This window comes from Rhinopithecus bieti, unplaced genomic scaffold (assembly GCF_001698545.2).
Source record: "Rhinopithecus bieti isolate Rb0 unplaced genomic scaffold, ASM169854v2 scaffold_3527, whole genome shotgun sequence".
Lineage (NCBI taxonomy): Eukaryota > Metazoa > Chordata > Mammalia > Primates > Cercopithecidae > Rhinopithecus > Rhinopithecus bieti.
Window position 1 is genome coordinate 2,424,065 of NW_016804488.1, and position 9,655 is coordinate 2,433,719.

General features: G+C 35.0%; 2 protein-coding genes across 4 annotated transcripts in view; one reads left to right on the top strand and one right to left on the bottom strand.

The window, feature by feature from the left end:
• Positions 1 to 9,655, top strand: part of VWC2 (von Willebrand factor C domain containing 2) — a 228,946-nt gene that overhangs the window by 176,861 nt on the left and 42,430 nt on the right. The gene's annotated exons all lie outside the window — the stretch shown is intronic.
• The window catches only part of ZPBP (zona pellucida binding protein), a 154,735-nt gene that overhangs the window by 2,133 nt on the left and 142,947 nt on the right, over positions 1 to 9,655 (bottom strand). The gene's annotated exons all lie outside the window — the stretch shown is intronic.

Here is a 9,655-nt window from a genome sequence, read left to right on the forward strand (position 1 = left end):
ACTACAGGAGGAACCAAATGTGCTTCACACACGGCGATAATAACTGTATTTTAGGTGAAAAGAGACTGCGTTTTTTTCTAATAATCTCCTGATAAATTCAACAAAGTAGTAGTATACAAAATTGATACACAAAAATCAATTCTGTTTGTGTATATTAACAATAAACAATCCAAAAGGGAAATTAGGAAAACAGTTCCATTTAAAATACAATCAAATAATATTTCACCATAAACTCAACCAAGGCGTTGGAATAATGCATACTATAAATTACCAAAAATTGTTGAAATAAATTCAAGAAGACACAAATAAATAGACAGACCTACCATGTTCATGGGTTGAACACAATATTAAGGTGTTAACACTACACAAAGCTATTGATTCAATGCAATCTCTATCAAAATCCCAATAACATTTTTTTCATGAAAACCAAAAATCCTTCTCAAGACTCCAAATAGCCAAAATATTGAAAAAGAAAAACAAAATTGAAAGTCACATTTTCTGATTTTGAAACTTACTACAAAGCTACAATAATCAAAACAGTGTGGTGCTGCCAAAAAGACAGACATGCAGACTAATGAAACAGAATAGAAAGTCCAGTAATAAATCCTTGCATATAGGGACAAATGATTTTCATAAAGGATGCCAAGATCATTCAATGGGGAAAGAATAATTTTTTCAACCAACGGTATTGGGAAAACTGGATATACATAGACAACTAAGTGAAGTTGGACTTTTAGATCATATACAAAAATTAACTCAAAATGAATCAAGGACTTAAGAGCTAAAACTGTAGAACATTTAGAAGATGACACTGGTGAAAAGCTTCAGGATACTGGGTTTCACAATGATTTCTTTTTTTTTTCTTTTTTTGCATATTTTCGTATAACATACAATCTTTTAAACGTTACTGCTAGTATCTGAATTTTTGTGTTTGTACTTCAGTCCCTCTGAGTCACTGGTCTTCTTTTGTTTCTTGTTTGCATTTTTCACATTGTGTGTTTCACAGTAGTGCACACAAATGTTTTTGGATTGTTGCTGCTGTACTACTGCTCACTTCCACTCCTTAGATGTAAGCAGCCTGCAAGTTTTGCTTGAATGTTCCTCTTCCCTCTGTGACTTCTGCTTATTTCCTTTTTTGGTAGATACTGTGTATCATCTACATCTTCAGATATTTTTCTCTACTCTTCATGTTTTTCACTTAGTCCCTTGGATATTCTGACTCCTGAAAACTTTTGGCTTTAACTTTGTCTAAAACTTCTGATATTTAGCAATATTCTCATCTAGAGCTTTAATAACAGCTTTGGTGTGATTTTTCCATATGTTCTTCCTCAGATTCCTAGTAAGACTCTTCTTCATCATCTCCTGCTTCTGCTCCTCTTCTTCAGTAGAAAAGCTCTCAAACTCTTTCTCCAGATATGACATATCCACAGGAACTGGGTCATCCCCAGAAGACTGAGACACCACATTGAGTTTGCCAAAGTTGCTGAACCCATGCACAAGAATCTGTTGCATCTCTGAGTTAGCATCCCAATGACTATTCTCTTCTTTTTCTTTTTCAATCACAGATTCTGTCACTTCACCTACAGTTTTGGTATTCCTTCTGTCACTTCCTCTTCTGGATTGTTCTGGGTTACTTCTGTGGCAACTTTCACAGACTAGGAGGGTGAAAGCTGGGGGCCCACAGGGGGCTTTCTACTAGGCAGCTTGACAAAGAAGGGAATCCAGCCCCCTCAGCCAGTCATTGAGGACTATCCACCCACAGTCAGTAAGTAAGTTACTCCACTCTTTAGTAACTTTCCAGTCCAGAAAGTTAGCTTCTCAATAAAGTCATCAGCATTCTCCCAATAATTAATCTTTTATGTCTTGCTGACATATTCTCGCTTTACTTGTTCAAGTACATCAATGCAGTCTTCAGGGGCCTTAATTTTTCCTACTTAAACAACTCTTGAAATATATATTTTTTCTGATATAAGTATAGCTATTCCTGCTCTTTTCTGGTTTTGCATGAAATTTTTTTTACCCCTTTATTTTCAGCCTATGTGTATGTCTGTCTAGGTGTAGTGTGTTTCATAGTCTGAATAAAGGTTTGTTGATTTTGTTTATCTTTTAAAAAATAACTTTTATTTCATTGATTTTGTATTTTTTTATTTCAATTTCATTTATTTATGCTCTGATCTTTATTTCTTCTACTAATTTGGGGTTTGGTTTGCCCTTGTTTTTCTAGTTCTTTAAGATGTATCAATAGGTTGCTAATTTGAAGTTTTTCTGCTTTTGTTGATGTAGGTGCCTATTACAATAAACTTTCCTGTACTTTTTCACTGTATCCCATAGGTTTAGGTACCTCATGTTTTCATTTTCATTTGTTTCAAGACATTTTTAAATTTCCTTCTTAATTTCTTCATTGAGCCACTGGTCATTCAGGAGCATATTGTTTAATTTCCATGTGTTCATACAGTTTTGAAATTCCTCTTGTTATTGATTTCTATTTTTATTCCATTGTGGTCAGACAAGATACTTGATATAATTTCAATTTTTTGACTGTTTAAATATTGGATTTGTGGCCTAACATATGGTCTATCTTTGAGGATTATCCATGTGCTGAGGAGAAGAGGCCTATCTTTGAGAATTATCCATGGGCTGAGGAGAAGACTGTGTATTCTCTAACTGTGGGATGAAATGTTCCGGGAATATGTCTATTAGGTTCATTTGTTCTATAGTGCAGATTAAGCCTGATATTTCTTTGTTGATTTTCTGTCTGGATAATCTGTCCAATGTTGAAAGTAGGGTGTTAAAGTCTCCAGCTATTATTGTATAGGGGTCTCTCTCTTTAGCTCTAATAATACTTGCTTCACATATCTGGATGCTCTTGTGTTAGATTCATATATATTAAGAATTGTTATATCCTCTTGCTGAATTGACTTCTTTATTTAATGACCTTGTCTCTTTTTATACTTTTTATCTTGAAATATATATTTTTTCTGATATAAGTATAGCTACTCCTGCTCTTTTCTGGTTTTGCATGAAATTTTTTTTACCCTTTTATTTTCAGCCTATGTGTATGTCTGTCTGGGTGTAGTGTGTTTCATGTAGGCAACAGATTTTTGGGTCCTGCGTTTTTATCCATTCAGCTCTCTGCGTCTCTTTGTTGGAGAGTTTAGTACATTTATATTCCATGTTATTACTCATAAGGAATAACTTTTGCCACTTTGTCACTTGTTTTCTGGTTGTTTTGTAGTCTTTTCCTTCTTTCCTTCCTTCCTGTATTCCTTTTAGTGAAAGTGATTTTCTCTGGTGATATATATATATCTGTTTTGCTTTTTGATTTGTGGTTACCATAGCCTTGCAAACAATATCACGTAACCTAGTATTTTAAACTGATGACTACTTAATGTTGATTGCAGAACCAAACAAGCAAAGAGAAAACTAGTAAAAACTCCACAGTTTAACTTCATTCCCCCCCTACTTTTTAGCTTTTTGTTATTTATATCTTGTTATACAGTGTTGTGAAAAGTTGTTGTAGTTAGTATTTTTATAGGTTCATCTTTCAGTCTTTCTACTTGAGATATGTTTATACACCACTATTACAGTATTATAATATTCTTTTTTTGTGTGTATCTACTTCAGATGATTTCTTATTGTTCATTAACATCCTTTTCCTTCAGATTGAAGAACTCTCCTCAGCATTTCTTATAGGCAAGGTCTGGTGCTGATGAAATCCCTCAGTTTTTGTTTTTCTGGGAAAGTCTTCATTTCTCCTCCATGTTTGAAAAATACTTTTCCAGATATACCATTATAGGATACAAGTTTTTTTCTTTTTTTCCTTCAGCAATTTAAATATGTCATACCACTCTCTCCTGGCCTATAAGGTTTCCACTAAGAAGTCTGCTGACAAAGGTACTGGAGCTCCATTGTATGTTGTTTCTTTTCTTTTGCTGCTTTTAGGATCCATTCTTTATCCTTGACCTTGGGGAGTTTGACTATTAAATGTTTTGAAGTAGTCGTACTTGGGTTAAAGTTGCTTGGTGTCCAAACCTTTCCCGTACTTGAATACTGATATCTTTTTTTAGGTTTGGAAACTTCTCTGTTACCATCCCTTTGAATAACCTTTCTATGCCAACCTCTCACTCTACCTCCTCCTGAAGGCCAATAACTCTTAGATTTGCCCTTTAGAGGCTATTTTCTAGATCTTCTAGACCTGCTTCATTCTTTTTTTCTTTTGTCTTTTCTGACTGTGTATTTCCAAATAGCCTATCTTGAAGCTCACTAATTCTTTCTTTTGCTTGATAAATTCTGCTGCTAAGAGTTTCTGATGCATTCTTCAGTATATCAATTGCATTTTTCCAGCTCCAGAACTTCTGCTTGATGCTTTTTAATTATTTCAATTTCTTCATTAAATTTATCTGACAGGATTCTGAATTCCTTCTCTGTGTTATCTTGAATTCTATTAAGCTTCCTCAAAATAGCTATTATGAATTCTCCATCAGAAAGTTTACACATCTGTTTCTCAAGATTGATCACTGGTGCCCTATTTAGTTCATTTGATGAGGTCATGTTTTCCTGGATGATCTTGATGCTTATGGATGTTTGTCCATGTCTTGGCATTGAAGAGTCAGGTATTTACTGTGGTCTTCACAGTCTGGGCTTTTTTGTACCCATCCTCCTCAGGAAGGCCTTCTAGGTATTCAGAGAGACTTCAGTGTTATGACTGAAGTCTTTGGTCACTGCAGCTATATCTGCATTAAGGGGCTCTCCAAGCCTAGTAACAATGTGGCTCTGGCAGACTTGCAGATGCACTGCCTTGGAGGTCTTGGGTAAGATTCAGAAGAATTCCCTGGATTACCAGCCAGAGACTCTTGTTCTCTTCTCTTATTTTCCCCCAAACAGAGTCGCTCTGTGTGTACTGAGCTGACTGGAACAAGAGGAGGGGTGACTGTGGCCACCACCACCTGTGACTGCACTGGGTGAGAACTGAAGCCAACATAGCTTTGAGTTTCACCCAAGACTCATAGTGACCACTGCCTAACTACCACCTATGTTCACTGAAGACCCAAGGGCTCTACAATAAGCAGGTGGTGAGTTCAGCCAGGCTCATATCCGTCACTTCCTGTTGGCAAGTTTCCTTCACCCCTGACTGGGTTCAGAGATGCCATCTGGGAGCCAGGGACTGGAATCTACCTGGTCTTCTATTCTATAGCTGCAGAAATGGCACCAAAGCTGCGAGATAAAGTCTTTCCCTCTCTTCCCTCCCTCCTATCCTCAAGCAGAGTAGTCTCTCTCTGTGACCATCATTAACCCAGGCCTGCGGCAAGTATTGCCTGGCTACCACCAATGTTCACTCAAGGCCCAAAGGCTCTTCAGTCAGCTTGTGGTGAATGCTGTCAGTCCTGAGCCTCTCCTTTCAAGGCAGTAGGATCCCCCTTAGCTCAGAGAAGGTCCAGAAATGCTATCCAGGAGCGATGACCTGGAACTGGAGACTCCAGGAGCCCACTTGTTGCTCTCCTCCACAGAGCTAGTATCCAAGCTAATGCTTGATTCTTGTGAAGGTGCTTTATTGTGTGGATAGTTATTCAATTTCATGTTCCAGCAGGAGGGATAATCACTGGAGGGTTCTATTTGGCCATCTTACTCTGCCTTTTCCCTGTTTTGATTTCTTTTACGTGATACCAAAAGCACAAGAAATAAAAGGAAAATTGGGTTCTACAAAAATAAAACCTTTTGTGTATCAAAGGACACTATCAAATATAGTGCAAAGGCAACCCATAAAATAGGAGAAAATATTTGCAAATCATATGTCTGATAGGTGGTTAATTTTTTAAAAAACTTTAAACCCCTATAATTCAACAACCAAACAACCCAATTAAAAAATGGGAAGAAGACTTGAATAGGTATTTCTCCAAAGAAGATATACAAGTGGCCAATAAGTATAAACAGATGCTCAACACTACTAACCATTAGGGAAATGCAACTCAAAACCATAATGAGATACCACTTCAAACACAATCAGATGACAAGTATCAAGAAAATGGAAAATAACTAGTGTTAGGGAGGATATGGAGAAATTGTGAGCCTTGTGCATTGCTGATGGGAATGTAAAATGGTGTAGTGGCTATGGAAAATCAGTATGGTGGCTCTTTAAGAAATTAAAATAGAATTGCCATATGAATCAGCAATCCCATTTCTGGGTATATACTCAAAAGAATTGAAAGCAATGTCTCAAAGAGATATTTGTACACATTATGGACTTAATGTTTGTGTCCCTCCAAATTGATATATTAAAGCCCTAATCTCCAATGAGGCAATATTGGAGATAAGGTCCCTAAGGAGGTAAATTTAAATAAGGGAATAAAGGCAGGGCCCTTATCTGATAAGATTAATGTCCTTATAAGAAAACAGACCAGAAACACTGCTGTCTCTTTCTTCATGAATATGCACCAAGGAAAAGCCATGTAAGGACAATACCAGAAGGTGGCTGTCTGCAATCAAGAAGAGAGCCCTCTCCAGAAACTGATTTTGGACTTCTAGCATCCAGAATTGTAAGAAAATAAATTTCTGTTGTTTAAGCCACCCATTCCATGAAATTTTACTATGGCAACCTAACACAGTATACATCTAAAAGAACTGAAAGCAGGATCTTGCAGATATTTGCTTACCTGTGTTTAATGCAGCATTACTCACAATAGTCAACAGGTGGATGCAGCCCAATGCCCATCAATGAATAAATGGAAAACAAAATGTGGTGTATATGTACAATAGACTGTTATTCAGCCTTAAAAAGAAGGAGATTCTTTGTAGTAGAATAATTTATAATCCTTTGGGTATTATTCTACTACAAAAGACACATGGTACACGTTATGTTTATTGCGGCAACTTATTCACAAATAGCAAAAGACTTGGGAATCAACCCCAAGTCCATCTTGCTGAACCAGAACTGCGATTAAGAAAAATGTGGCAACATATACTACCCAGTTATTTGGAATATTTTTCCATACTTGCAGCCATAAAAAGTAGAATGAAAGGATGAATTTCAATTCCTTTGTAGGTGACAAGGTGGGTGCCAGTCTGGAAACCCAGTTCAGTTCATTGAGCAGAAGCTAATATCCACAGAAACAGCATAATGAAAACCAAAAAACCGTCATTTGCGGGCCAGGAACTAAAAATGCCTCATTAAAATTGGGAAAAACAAACACCACCCATAAAGCTTACCAAACACAACATTTCGCATTTTCCTTCTCACTCATAGGTGGGACTGAACAATGAGAATCACGTTTCATGGCTACGGGGAACGGAAGGAAAACCCACAACACTGGGGGCCCTAGTACATAAAAGGGAGTGGGGGGAAGGGGGAAGAGGAGGGAGGATTTGCATTGGGTTGAGTTTTATACATGATATTAAATGATGGAATTGAATGGGTGCTTGCGAGTTTTGATGGGAGTGGAGCAGCACCACCAACAATGGCATAAGTAATACCATATGTAACAAACCTTGCAACGTTAATGCCCCCAATGTACCCACCCTAAAGAGACTTACGTATACCATAAAAAAAAAAAAATAAAAAAAATAAAAAAAAAAGAAGGGAGAATTCACATGCTACAATATGGATGAATCTTAAAAATATTGTGCTAAGTGAAATAAGCCAGTCATAAAAAGACAAATACTATATGATTCCACTTATATGAGGTATCTAGAGTAGTCACATTTATCGAGAAAAAATGTAGAATGCTGGTTTTCAGGTGTTGGAGAGAGAAGGAAATGGGGAGTTATTATTTAATGGGTATCAAATTTCAGTCTAGAAGTTGAAAAAAATTCTAGAGATGGATGCTGATGATTTCACAACAGTGGGACTGTAGTTAATGCCACTGTGTATTTAAATTATACATTTAAATACACTTAAAATGTTAAATTTTATGTTATGTACATTTTACCATAATAAAAATGTTGTATATATGCATTCATATATTTAAATTAGCTAATATCTAAAATTTGATTATGCCAAGAATTCACATAGATATGGAATAAGAGTTTCTTCCACACAACTGTTGGAAATGTATTAATAAAAACAACTGTGAAAAATAGTCTGATATATTTTAATTAACTGCATATCTTGTGACCCAATATTAGATAAAGACCTTTAAGAATCTTGAACAGAATATATAAACAAATATATTCATTACAGCACTGTGTATCATAGCAAAAAATTAAGAACAATCAATTTCAACCAACAATAAAACAGACATATGCACCCTGATATATTCATATAATGGAAAATTATATAAAAATAAAAATTTTAGATAGTGTTATAATCACAAAAGTACAAACAAATTTCACACATATGGTCTATAATAATGTGAATAGCTTAAAATAACTATAATTGGATAGATTTATAATTAGATAAATTCTCAGTATTGACTGGATAGATTCTCAATCTCGATATTTAAAAATCCAGCTGTATGCTGTTAACATAAAAATATAAGTTTCAGCCAAATTAATATATACATATGCAAAGCAATCACAAAATCTCAACCATGACAATTTTATTTTATGCAACTGGACAAACCATTTTAAAATTGGCAGCTTTTAACAAGAATAAAACAATGATCTCTATACAGAAGACATTTTGTAAGTTTTAGTAATAATCACAATCAGTAAAAGAAAATCATAATTCTTTAAAAGATGTGTATATATGTATTTTATATATGTTAGTACATGTATATGTCTATTTATATATACACATATAAATACACAAATTAATATGGTATATACCCTTACTTCATAGACCTGAGAGTAAAGGAACAAAAATATGAAATTATTGAAATAAAATATTAGATTTTTTTTCATGCTTATGAGAGAGCTAAAACTTTCCTAAGAAGAAACAAGTATAATTGCAAGGGGTCCCAAATACTCAAAACATATTTTTAAAAATGAACAAAGCTTCCAGTTGCACCTCCAAATTTCAAAACTTACTACAAACCCATAATAATCAAAACAGTGTGGTACTAGCATAAGGAAAGGCCTACCACCAATGAAACAGAATAGTGTTCATAAATAACCTCATACATCTAAGACAACTGATTTTCAACAAGGATACCAAGACAATGAAATGCAGAAAGAACAGTTTCTTCAGCAACTTATTCTCTAACAACCAGATAGCCACATGTCAAATAATGCAGTTGGATTCCTACAACACACAATTTATAAAATTTAGCTCAAAATGCATTGATGACCACTTTGAAAAAAATATAGGGGTAAGTCTTCATGATTTTGGATTTTGCAATGGTTTCTTAGATATGACGCCAAAAGCAAAAGCAATAAAAAATAAGTATAAACTAGACTTCATCTCAAAACGGTGACCAAATGGACAATATTATGGATGTGAAAAGAAAAGCAGAGAACAGGTAAAAATATTTGCAAAGCATATATTTGCTAAGAATCTAATATACAGAATATCTAAAGAGCCCTTACTACTCAAAAACAAATAAATAAAATCCCAAGTTAAAAAACTGGCAGAGGATTTACATAGACATTTCTCCAAAAAAGATACACAAATGCCCACCAAGCAAATATAGGAAAAAATGCTCAACATCATCATAATTCAGGAAATACAAATAAAAACTGAATGAGACACTATTTCACATATGCTAGAATGGTTAGAATAAAC